Source organism: Coenobita brevimanus, chromosome 5, assembly GCF_032717465.1.
Source record: "Coenobita brevimanus isolate Jiangsu-jjx chromosome 5, ASM3271746v2, whole genome shotgun sequence".
Lineage (NCBI taxonomy): Eukaryota > Metazoa > Arthropoda > Malacostraca > Decapoda > Coenobitidae > Coenobita > Coenobita brevimanus.
This window is the reverse complement of record NC_136958.1, coordinates 34,863,366-34,877,034: the sequence shown is the minus strand read 5'-3', so window position 1 is coordinate 34,877,034 and position 13,669 is coordinate 34,863,366. Positions and strand designations below refer to the sequence as shown.

The 13,669-nt window shown below is 39.0% G+C and overlaps 1 protein-coding gene across 1 annotated transcript in view; it reads left to right on the top strand.

Moving 5' to 3' along the window:
* Positions 1-13,669, top strand: part of LOC145398740 (protein turtle homolog A-like) — a 357,131-nt gene that overhangs the window by 322,340 nt on the left and 21,122 nt on the right. The window lies entirely within an intron of this gene.

Genomic DNA, 13,669 nt, shown 5'->3' with positions numbered 1-13,669 from the left:
ATCGAAAAATACAAAATACAAAATATATATTTTAAAAATGGATTAATGACCAGGATCTTCTGGCAAGTGCTCGATAACCAAAATTTAATATATTTTTTTTATGTTTAGCTATTGGTCTCATTAGGTCTTAGTGTAGCATGGCGATTGGTCTGTTGGGTTTCTCGATGTTAGGGTTATGGATTAGTTTTTTTTTTTATTATCCTTCTTGTTGACAATGTTCAAGCCTGTAGTTTTTTGTTTTGTTTTTTACTGTATTTCGTTTTCGCACGTACTGAAGTATATGAATGGTTATATATCAGTAAAACGGTTAATGACATATCTATAAAAACAAAATATACTCGGCTTAATGACTTAGGCGATAGCAAAAAAAAGTTTTGCTTGGTTCAACAAACGACTCCACTCGCAGGTTAGCTGAGTCCCTCCAAACAGATCAGCATAAACTTCCGTACCGGTACATTTCCGCCAGACATCCACTCCTCGCCTCATTTTTTAAACACTGACAATGGTAATTTTGTTTCGTTTCTGACACAATCTATATATTGCCATACGCCTTAATCCCGTAAGGGGTGGCCATTTGACTTTTGAGTTATTTGTTATATGGGGAGGGGCACTAACCCTCCACCAACCCACTTGCTGACACGTAGGGAGCATGTATGGTTTAGTTATATGGTTACCACCCAGCGTTGTAAATGGTTTCTTGGTTTAGAGGACACCATTTGGCTTGTCACTCAATGTAAAGCCACCTGTAAAGGAAAGAAAAGCAATAAGAAGTGACAGGAAAGATGGGAGAAATAGGAAGAGAGGAGGGCAGGATCAGAAAAAGAATGATAAAGGCTAAGGAAGAAGTAGGCAGCACTACATCAAGTGAGTGGATGATGGTCGCAACCACCATATATATATATATATATATATAGTCTCATCAGCCGTTTGAGTGTCCACTGCAGGACCGGCCTATCCCGACCGAAGTGGGGACGATACAGCCAATGTATCTCTACCAAGTGGCTTAGTCTGTCTGGTAGAGACTGTATGTAGGGTAAGAAGTGCTTTTAAGTGTAATTGTTGTGTTGGAGTGGCTTTGGATGTGTGTGTCGTCTGTGAACCAAGTGTAATCAGCCCGCGGAAGCCGACTGGGTGCAAACATACTTTACAGTATGCGACACTGGTTCAACCACAGCACCCCTTGTGTCCGCCAATGCAGTACGTGGCATGAAGAACGCTCCCAAAGTTTATTACCCTGGCGGGGCGCGAACCCTCGTTCTTCAGTGTACGAAAACGCACACTTTACCACTGTACTATTATATATATATATATATATATATATATATATATATATATATATATATATATATATATATATATATAAACAATACCGTCATTTTGAGAGAGAGACGGAACCGAAATACTAGAAGAGAAAATCATCTTTATTGGGTAACATTTCGCCTCTCCCTTAAAGCTGCCAGACCTAAAAGTAGACAAATAATTCTGTCATAGGATAACATCTGTTTTAAGTAAATTAAATAACACGAAGAGTCAAGCGACAACATCAATGACTACAGTCATATAACCGAATTAAATAAATAAAAGAAAGGAGAATATTAAATAATAAGCAAAAACTGATCTTTAATTCTTAATGGATTCCTTCCTCCCCAATTTTTACTCGTGACTTGCACTTAATTGCTTCTCTGTACCATTCGTGAATTTTTTTTTTCTTTTGCTTGTTATTTATTAATTCTCCTTTCTTTTATTTATTTAATTCGGTTATATGACTGTAGTCATTGATGTTATCGCTTGACTCTTCGTGTTATTTAATTTACTTATAACAGATGTTATCCTATGACAGAATTATTTGTCTACTTTTAGGTCTGGCATATTGAAGAGAGAGCCGAAATGTTACCCAATAAAGATGATTTTCTCTTCTAATATTTCGGTTCCGCCTCTCTCAAAATGACGGCATTGTTTATATATATTGTTACATAGCCTATGATTTCATCATCCTTTGTGTAATTCTAACGTACAGTATGCTGCATGTTTGATCACGAGCGTGTTCGACCTCACTCCCCCCTTCTACCCTTATAGTAGAGTAAGTCGTTCTTTCTGTTGTTCAGAGCAGGATTGTCAACTCTTTGTCCCCATGGCTTCATTTGCGCGTCCTTCTTACAAGTTGTATCAAGCTCTGCCGGCCCCTATATAATGAGCTCAGTCTCTACATCAATTGCCACTTAGATCTACTCCTCATTTTGCTCACATCTCTGTCATCCCCTGTACAGTTGTTATTATTGTGAGTGCTCAGGAAGTCTCCAGCCATCTAATTGCTGTGTAATTTGAGTATGAGTGTTATTACATTTTGTTCTTGTGCTGTGTAGCATAAGGTGTTAATTTGTAGGCCTAGTGAGGTTTTTGTGATTAATATAAAGTTTGGATGTCAGTCATTGTTAATAATATTTTGTATCTGTAATAATTTATCTTGCAATAACTGAGCATTACCCAGTGTATTTTCATTTTATCAGGGCTGACTTAGATAAATTTACTCTTGCTAATTTCGTGTTAATAGAGGCTATTGCAGTTAACCATATATTTAACCTGTTTTTTGCCATTACATTATCCTTATGAGTCCTGAATGTTTTGTTGTTAGTTTGAGCATTAAACTTTAACTTGTAATTTTACCTAACTCTTTGTTTTGAACCTGGAACTTTGCGGGACAGTTTTCTCTGTTCCGTAACATAAATTTGGCGACCTCTTATCAGGATATTCAGGATATTATCATAAGGATATTGCTTGATATTTTGTGACTGTGATTTATTCATGATGTCTACTATTACTACGCTTGATGAAGCCAAAGATTTTTTGTCAAATGTGCAAACAGTGTGTGATGTAGAAAACAGAACAAAGAATGAACTTAAGCTTGTTGCTGAACAATTGGGAATTGCTGTTCGCTCTCATCATTCTAAAGATCAAATTGTTGACATGATTAATGAAAGCTTGTTTAATGTAACTCCTCCAAATGAGCAAACGCAGATTGAATTAGCTAAGTTACAGCTAGCCCTGCAGGAGGCTCGTGTTAAGGAGGCTGAATTTCAGGCAAATGCTAAGGAGGCTGAGTTTCAGGCACGTGCTAAGGAGGCTGAGTCTCAGGCTCGTATTCAGGAGGCACAAATTGAAATTGCTAGGATTCAGGCAGACCATGAGTATCGCATGAAACAAGGTGGAACTGGATCATCTAGCTCTGATGATTTTGATGTGGCTAAAAATGTTAAATTTGTCCCTCCTTTTAATGAATCTGATTTAACAAAGTATTTTCAGTTGTTTGAGAGGGTAGCTACAGGTTTTAATTGGCCAAAAAAGTATTGGCCAGTACTCCTTCAAACTGTTCTCACCGGTAAAGCTCAAGTAACTTATGCATCTTTGCCTCAGAATCAATCTGATAATTATGATGTAGGCTGAAGCCTATAGAGTAAAATTTAGGACAACTTATAAGCCAGATAAGCAATCCCATGTTAAGTATGCAAAAATCAAAGAAGATCTGTTAGAGCAGTGGTTAAATTCTAAGAATGTGGATTCTGATTTTGACAAATTTAAGCAGATGATTTTGCTGGAGGACTTCAAAAGGTGTATTACTAAAGATGTAAGCCTCTATCTTGATGAGAGAAGAATAGATAATTTGTCTGATGCTGCAGTTTTAGCTGATGAATATGTTCTCACTCACAAGAGATATTCTAAAGAAAAAGGGAAAGCTGAGAGTAAGTACGTTGCCTCTACTCAGAGTACAGGTAACAGGAAAGAGAATAAAGATGATGTTTCTCAGGAAGTAAATACCAGCTTCACCTCTAGATTTCAGAAAAGTAAATTTACTTATTGTAGTAAGCTTGGTTATACTACGGAGAAATGTTTCAGGAGACAGCGTGATGTGAACAAAAAGGAGTCTTTAAATATTCAGTCAATTGGTCTAGTGTCCACCCTTGAGAGTTCCAAGAATTCTTTTACTGAGTTAACTGAACCTGCTTTGAGGGGTAAATTAAATTCTCATGATGGAGCTCCTCTTTTGAGCAGTGACGTGGGTGACACTCTCTAGAGTTCATGTGCTAATTTCCTGTCTGATGGTTTTGTCAGTCCTCTGGACAGTAATGACAGGAAATCAGTTAAAATATATCGTGATACAGGTGCTTGCCAATCCCTTATGCTGACCAGTGTTCTAGGCTCTAATGTTAATTCCTCTGATGAAACTGTAATCTTACAAGGTGTAGGGAATAATTACTTCTCTGTCCCTCTGTGCAGAGTGAATTTAGAGTCTGGTTTTGTTAATGGTTCCGTTATGGTTGGGTTGGTTGAGACACTCCCAATGTCAGGTGTAACTTTCTTACTTGGAAATGATATTGGTGGAAGTCAAGTGTGTCCAGCTCCTCAGTTGTCTAGTGAGCCAGTGGCTGCGGCCCAGGATTGTGATGTCCCTGATGTGTTCCCTGCATGTGCTGTCACTAGGGCTAAGTCTAAAGTTACTGGTGACTTAGAGGATAATGATGATGATGATGTTATCCTAGCTGACACTTTTCTTGCTAATTTGGACCACTCACCAGATGAGGCAGTACCCCGTAGTGTTGATAATTTGTCTCGTCAAGAGTTGGTTGAGTTGCAGGTTGCTGACCCTGAGTTGAAAGGTCTAGCTAACTCTGCTTGCAGTGAGGAAGAGTCAGCTGGTGCTTCTACTTGTTATTATATAAAGTCAGGAGTACTTATGAGGAAGTGGAGACCCCCAACAGCATCAGCCGACTGTGAATGGGAGGTTGTACATCAAGTTGTCATCCCTCGTGTTTGTAAGCAGGATATCATTAGAGTGGCTCATGATTCCAGTTTGGCAGGACACCTTGGAGTGAGGAAGACTGTGGCACGCATTTTGAAACACTTCTACTGGCCAGGTATCTTCAGGGATGTTTCCTGGTATTGTAAGTCTTGTCACACCTGTCAAGTTGTGGGGAAGTGTAATCAGACCGAAAAGGTTGCACCTCTAGTTCCCATTCCTCCTTTTGAGGTGCCATTCACCCGTGTGTTGGTGGATATTGTGGGCCCTCTTCCTAAGACTTCTTCAGGATTTTCTTAAGTGTTGACCCTGATTGATATGGCTACTCGTTATCCTAAAGCCATTCCACTTAGAAATATCTCAGCAAAGAACGTGGTTAAGGAAATGCTTGGGTTCTTCACAAAGTTTGGTCTGCCCAAGGAGGTACAGTCCGACCGGGGAAGTAATTTCATGTTAAATGTTTTCAAGCAGTCTCTGAAAGAGTTGGGCATCACCCAGATCACGTCTTCAGCTTACCATCCCCAGACCCAAGGAGCGTTGGAGAGATATCATCAAACACTCAAATCGATGCTCAAGAAATACTGTTTGGAACATCAGAAAGACTGGGATAAAGGTCTTCCATTCATTGTATTTGCCGCAAGAGAATCTCCAAATGAATCACTGGGCTTTTCACCCTTTGAACTACTGTTTGGCCATGAAGTAAGAGGACCCCTTAAGCTACTCAAGGAATGCTGGCTGTCGGAGGAAGATGACGTCAACCTGCTGGAGTATGTGATGAAGTTCAAAGAACGGTTGTCCACTGCTTTACAGCTGGCGAGAGAGAATTTAGGAGCTGCTCAGGAGAAGATGAAGACTTGGTGTTATAAGAAGTCTAGGTTACGCCACTTTCAGCCAGGAGATCAGGTTTTGATTCTGCTACCGGTGCATGGGCAACCTCTTCAAGCCAAGTTTAGTGGTCCTTATTTCGTGGAGAAGAAACTCAGTGATGTCAACTATGTCATCGCCACACCAGATCGTAGAAAGAACAAGCAACTTTGTCACATCAACATGCTAAAGTTATATCACAGGCGGGACGAAAATAACCCAGTCTGCACTGTAGCTGTTCCACCCGAGTCTGCAAGTGAAGTTCTCCCATGCAGCATGAGCCTGAGTGATAGTTTGGGGAAGAATCCTGATATCATGAATGATCTCCAGACTAAGCTTTCTCATCTAGCTCCCGAGGAAAGGCAGGAGTTTTCGGCATTACTGCAGTAGTACCCGCAAGTGTTCCGTGCCACTCCAGGAAGAACCACTGTGTTGATGCATGATGTCGATGTTGGAGACGCAAAGCCAATTAAACTGCCTCCTTACCGTGTGAACCCAGTGAAAGTTCCTCTCATCCAGAAGGAGCTTGGCTACCTGTTGGACCACAAGATGATTGAGCCCTGTCAGAGCGAGTGGAGTTCTCCTGTCACTCTAGTCCCTAAGCCAGGTGGGTCACAGCGGCTTTGCATCGACTACAGACGTGTTAATCAGATAACCAAAACAGACACTTACCCTCTCCCTCGTGTGGAAGATTGCATAGACAAGATCGGAAAGGCTAGGTACATAAGTAAGTTTGATTTGTTAAAGGGATACTGGCAAGTACCTATGACTGAACGTGCTAAGGAGATCTCATGTTTTGTAACACTAGGAAAGACTTTTGCATGTTCTGTAATGCCATATGGTATGAAGAATGCACCAGCCACATTTCAGAAGCTCATGAATGTTGTAACAGAGGGTTTGGCAGGGTGTGTTGTTTATATTGATGATGTATTAATCTTCAGTGACAACTGGAAAGATCACCTATGCCATGTCAGTAAATTTCTTGAGCATTTGGTTCAGGCTAATCTTGTAGCTAATTTATCAAAGTGTGAGTTTGGTCAAGCTAAAGTTCAGTACCTTGGGTACGTAATTGGTGATGGACATGTTGCACCACCAGGAGCTAAGGTTCAGGTTATAAGTGATCTTCCCAGACCTAAAAGTAGGAAAGGGCTACAAAGATTTTTGGGAATGGTAGGTTATTACAGGAGATTTGTTCTTAACTTTTCAATTCTTGTATCACCACTTACAGACCTACTGAAAAAGGGAGTTAAATTTGTCTGGACCGATAACTGTGAATCCTCTTTCAGGAAACTTAAAGCTATCGTATTAAGTCAGCCAGTGCTCGCTACTCCAAATTTTGCTAAGCCTTTTAAGATGGCTGTTGATGCAAGTGATACAGGAGCTGGGGCTGTTTTGCTGCAAGAGGATGATCAGGGTATTGAACACCCTGTATCTTATTACAGTAAGAAGTTCACTCCACCTCAAAAGAACTACTCAACTATTGAGAAAGAGCTTTTGGCCTTGATTTTGGGTTTACAGCATTTTTCATTTTATTTGTGTTCTGGTTTGGACCTCATAGTCATTTATACCGATCATAACCCACTGAAATTCCTTAGTAAGTTTAAAGATAAAAATCAGAGATTGACAAGATGGAGTCTACTTCTTCAGGAGTATTCATTAGACATACAACATGTCAAGGGGAAAGAAAATGTTATTGCAGATTGCTTATCTAGACTTTAGACAGATTGTTTTAGAGTAATAAGAAATTTCCCTAGTAAATTTCTTTTTCTTTGTGGGGAGGTGTTACATAGCCTATGATTTCATCATCCTTTGTGTAATTCTAACGTACAGTATGCTGCATGTTTGATCACGAGCGTGTTCGACCTCACTCCCCTCGTCTACCCTTTTAGTAGAGTAAGTCGTTCTTTCTGTTGTTCAGAGCAGGATTGTCAACTCTTTGTCCCCATGGCTTCATTTGCGCGTCCTTCTTACAAGTTGTATCAAGCTCTGCCGGCCCCTATATAATGAGCTCAGTCTCTACATCAATTGCCACTTAGATCTACTCCTCATTTTGCTCACATCTCTGTCCTCCCCTGTACAGTTGTTATTATTGTGAGTGCTCAGGAAGTCTCCAGCCATCTAACTGCTGTGTAATTTGAGTATGAGTGTTATTACATTTTGTTCTTGTTCTGTGTAGCATAAGGTGTTAATTTGTAGGCCTAGTGAGGTTTTTGTGATTAATGTAAAGTTTGGATGTCAGTCATTGTTAATATTTTGTATATGTAATAATTTATCTTGCATTAACTGAGCATTACCCAGTGTATTTTCATTTTATCAGGGCTGACTTAGATAAATTTACTCTTGCTAATTTCGTGTTAATAGAGGCTATTGCAGTTAACCATATATTTAACCTGTTTTTTGCCATTACATTATCCTTATGAGTCCTGAATGTTTTGTTGTTAGTTTGAGCATTAAACTTTAACTTGTAATTTTACCTAAGTCTCTGTTTTGAACCTGGAACTTTGCGGGATAGTTTTCTCTGTTCCGTAACAATATATATATATATATATATATATATATATATATATATATATATATATATATATATATATATATATATATATATATATATATATATATATATATATTGCCATCATTGTCAGACACCGTGTATCCCAAACGGGGTGACCAAGGGCTTAGAGTTAATTGTTTTACAGGGAGGGGCACTAATCCTCCACCAACCCCACTTGACACGTAGGGAGAACAACAGCATCTGGTGTTCCCAGGCGGTCACCCATCCAAGTACTAACCAGACCCAACATATATATATATATATATATATATATATATATATATATATATATATATATATATATATATATATATATATATATGTGTGTGTGTGTGTGTGTGTGTAATTCACCAGGTCGGTCAGGATCACTTGATGGTCATGATCGTCAGCTTTTACCCTCCCGGAATGGAGCTGAGAGCTCATATAGTCCGATCTAAGGGCAAGGCTGTGACCTTCACACACGCACATACCCGTCCCCTTGCTCAAGGGGGACAGTAACCACCCACTTCGTCAGTGAAACTTTTTGCAACCTGAGCGAGGGGCGAACTCCTGTCCACCAATTGGCAAGCGAGAACGTTACCACTGCACCAGCGAGCGGTGCGTGTGTGTGTGTGTGTGTGTGTGTGTGTGTGTGTGTCTGAGTAAATTGGGAGTTGTCGTCCTGTCTCGGCTACCTCCCTTTCTTTGGGGGAAGCAGCCTATGTATACAGTTTATATCTATCTATCTATCTATATCTATCTATCTATCTATCTATCTATATATATATATATATATATATATATATATATATATATACAGTATATATATTTATACTCGTATATGGCCTCAGAAACTTAGGAGATATGTGTCATGTTTTTTGCTTTCTAATACACAGTACCGTGAACTGTTCTAATGTCAAAGCAATACCTACGTACTATTATTGTGGGCGCCTCGGTAATACAGTGGTACAGCTCTGGTCGGAAACAGTGCCACATTTGAAATCAAGAGGTGGAACAGAGGTTTTCCCGTTTGTGATAACGCTATCAGCGATAGAAGTGTTGGGTGGGAGACACAGGTTAGAGCTTGAATTCTTTATTTTCACTGAAGTTTCTGGATACACAAAACGCTTCTTCTGGGAGACTGAACATGGGTTCTGTGTAGCCCGAATCGTTAGAGAAAATACAAATTTCAAGCTGGAACCCTGTGTCTCTCTACCACCCAACATTTTCTCTTGTCGCAATTGATCAGCCGCCAGGGATGTCGGGTGGTCCGGCGCATAAATTATGACCTGGACCACGGCAGCTTATCCTTGGGCCCTCCTGTGCCCCGAGACCTCGAGGCGTCAAGTGCACTTCAAATGATATAAGCGAATTGTTGTTAACGATTTCACTGAAATTGTGGGGTGGCACTTGGTAACTTCCATCATCCCCTCACCTGATGTAGTGGGATCTGCTTCTTTTTTATCTCTTTCATTATTGTCTGCTCTGGTCTCTTCCTATTTCTCCTATCCTTCCTGTCTCCTGTTACTACTCTTCTTTCCACTTCAGGTGCCTCTACACTGACTGACAAGCCAGATGGTTTTCTGTAACCCAGGAAACCACTTGCAACGCTGGGTTGTAACCATATGACAAAATTATGAGGTGACATTGAGCGTACAGAGGCATTCCTGTTAACTGGGTGGAGACGGGTACAAGTGGCGATCATTCGAGAATCAAACCTCCCCACACTTGCCTGAGCCTAGCTGTGGTGAGGCGCTGTCTGCCGCACAAACCTGCATTGGCGGTTACTTGCCCGATGCTGATGGGTCTCCTTGGATAAAAAGACCGGGGTACATATTGAACAGCAACTGAAACAGTGTTTACTGTGGGGATACGGCAGTTTCGATGAGACTTGAACCTTCCTTATACACACACACACACACACACACACACACACACACACACACACACATACACACACACAACGCTATGAATAAGAGGATATAATTCTTCCAGTGTGTATAGAGAAGGCCAAGACAAAGGCTATTATGGGAGAATCGATGAGTGAAAAAGTACTCGAAAGAAGCCTATGAAGAGAGGGCGAATGCCGTATGGAAGACTGCTAAGTCATAGTGTAAGACTCCGTCAAGAGAAATATCAGACAAGGATTATACATGTGACTTTTAAAGTGGAAATGTGTGTGTGTGTGTGTGTGTGTGTGTGTGTGTGTGTGTGTGTGTGTGTGTGTGTATGTGTGTGTGTTCTTACCTAATTGCTCTTACCTAATTGTATCTTTACAGGAATGAGTCAAGCTTGTACTGTCCCGTGTCTTAAACCATATTTATCGTACATATCCTTAAATTTGTGAATTCTTTTGGCGCACACTATTTCATTCGGTAGTGCATTCCATTGGTCAATTGCTCTGTTTTGGAAACTGAATTTCCTTACGTCTTTATCACCTCTCTTCTTATGCAGTTTTTTGCAGTGTCCTCTTGCTGATGCTTCTCCATGTGTTAAGTAATCATTTATGTCTATTTTCTCCTTCCCTGATATGCACTTATATAGCATTATCATGTCACCTCTTTTCCTTCGCTCCTGTAGTGTTGGTAGATTCAGTTTATTTAGTCTTTCTTCGTAGCTTAGGTCCCTTAAGCTTGGTATCCATCTTGTAGCAGCCCTTTGAACTTTTTCAATCTTGTCTATGTGCTTTTTGAGATGAGGACTCCAGACTACTGATGCATATTCCAGGGTTGGTCTGATGAATGATGTTATTATCTTTCCCAGCATGTCTTCATTTATGTAAGTAAAAGTGGGAAAAGACCAGATTGGGATTATAAGTTAGGAATTCACTTACATAAATGAAGACATGCTGAGAAAGATAATATCATTCATCAGACCAACCCTGGAGTATGCATCAATAGTCTGGAATCCTTATCTCAAAAAACACATCGATAAGACTGAAAGCAGTGTTTACATGTTCCATACCTTTTCACTGATGTGGTCAGCTGGAGATAGTCTGTTATTGATGATCACACCTAGGTCTTTCTTTCTGATGTGTATAGGGTTTTATTTCCTAACTTATAATCCCAATCAGGTCTTTTTCCACTTTTACCAAACTTGATTACATGACACTTGTCCACACTGAATTCCATTTGCCATGTACTACTCCATTCATGAAGTTTATTTTATTCTTCTTGTAGCTCTTTACAAGAGTCTGTGTTAGTAATTCTCCTTTGTATTTTTGCATCATCTGCAAACATATTCAGATAGCTCTCATTTCCAGTGTTACTGTTTATATCATTTATATACACTAAAAACATGATTGGTGCCCGCACTGAACCCTGTGGTACTCCACTAGTCACTTCTTTCCATGATGAGTAGTTTCCTCTTAGTACTGTTCTCATTTCTCTTTTTATGAGAAAATCTTGCATCCAACAAAACAGTTTGCCTCGAATTCCTCCTTGATGGTATAGTTCCATAAAAGTCTTTGGTGTGGTACTGTGTCAAAAGCATTCTTGAAATCTAAATAGATACTGTCCACCCATCCTTCCCTTTCCTGTATTGTGTTTGTTACTCTGTCATAGTAGCTCAACAGATTAGTAACATGATTTTCCTTTTCTGAAACCAAACTGTCTTTCTGTTATCATACTTTGTTCTTCTAGATGGTTTACCCAAGCTTTTCTTATAAGCTTTTCTAATACCTTGCTTACAACACTGGTCAGTGATACTGGTCGGTAGTTGAGCAGATTTTGTCTATTTCCTTTCTTGAATAAGGGGACAATATTTGCTTTTTTCCAAATATCAGGTAGTTTACCTTGACTCAAGGATTTCTTGAAAATTAAAAATAATGGTTTACTTAACTCCTTTGCACATTCTCGTAGTACCCAACGTGAAATTTCATCAGGACCACTTGCTTTTCCTCTGTCTAATCTACTTAACTCCTCCTGTATTGCTTTTTCTGCTATTTGTATATCTGGTAGTATGTGTGGACATGCATGTTCCACATAGTCCCTCTCAAAATTTTTTTCTTCTGTAAAAACTAATTGGAAATTCTTATTTAGTGCTTCACAAATATCCTTCTCTTGTGTATAAGTGATTCCCTCGTCTGTAATGGATTGTATTATATCTTTTACTTTGGTTTTGCTTCTGATATAGTTGTAAAACAGCTTTGGTTGATCACTACTTTTATTTATTATATCCTCCTCAAACTGTTTTTGGGCTTCCCTCCTTATTCTTGTATAATCGTTTCTTGCCTGTTTGTAATTATTATACGCCCTGTCACTATTATGTCTTCTGTATCTATTCCACAACAAATCTCTTTTCTTTTGATTTTTTACATTCTGTATTGAACCATTTCTGTATTTTCTTATCTGCTTCTTTGTGCTGTGGGATGTACTTCTGGACTCCTATTTCATAAAATTCACAGAATTTTTTATATACAGCATTTAAACCTTGTCCTCTAAGCTCATTTTCCCAATCACCTTCTAAGAAATACTTCTTTAGGTCTTGATAATTTCCCTTTTTATAGTTTAGGCTCTTTTTGTAGCTGTCATTGCTGTTTACTATGTCATATGCTATCCTGAAGTTATAATTTAGTACTGCATGATCGCTTTTGCCGAGTGGAGGGTGATATATTAAACTGTCAATATCATTTTCTTGCCTAGTAAATATTAGATCTAGCACTGAAGGTACATCGAGTCCTCTTTTTCTGGTGGTTTCCCTCACATGTTGCGTTAGGAAGAACTCTTGTACGAGATCCAGGGGCTTTTGGTCCCAACAGCTTTCTTGGCTAATTATATCTAGAGCATTCCAATTTATATTTGTATTGAAATCCCCAGTTAGTATAATTCTTTCTGATTTCTCTTCCATTTTATGTAGTAATGATCTTAAACTCTGAATTGTACTCTCTGCCAGGTCCTCATATTCATCTCTTTCCCATGTGTTTGATCTGGGTGGCATGTACAAATTGGCTACAATTACTTTACCTTCAGATGTGTTGATCTCTACTGCAATCAGTTCTACTTGTGATGGTATATTTAGTTCTATTTCTTTGACTTGTAGATTTTTCTTTGTTAATATTATACCGGTAATCCCTCCTCTTTTTTTAAAGTTCCCATCTCTTCTCCATATATTGTATTCCTCTAGGTTTTGGGTATTGTTTGATATCCTTTGTGTTAATATTGTTTCAGTTATGCAAATAATATATGATTCATTTTCTTTGATACAATCATTCATCTCTAATAATTTAGATACCACTCCATCTACATTTGAGTACATCAACTTCATCATCTTGTTTACATACTTGTCATGACTTGGGTTTACTACCTTCCTCCTTTTTACTCTCTCCTGGTTATGTACCACATTCATACCTGCAACCCAATTACTTTGTAAAAAAAAATGTATCTTCTCTTCCTCTGATCTTCCCTCATTGTTTGTTTTTGCCTTCTCCATCTTCTCTTTCAGTAATCCCAGTTCCTCTTGAGTTAGGTATCTTTTTTATCCAT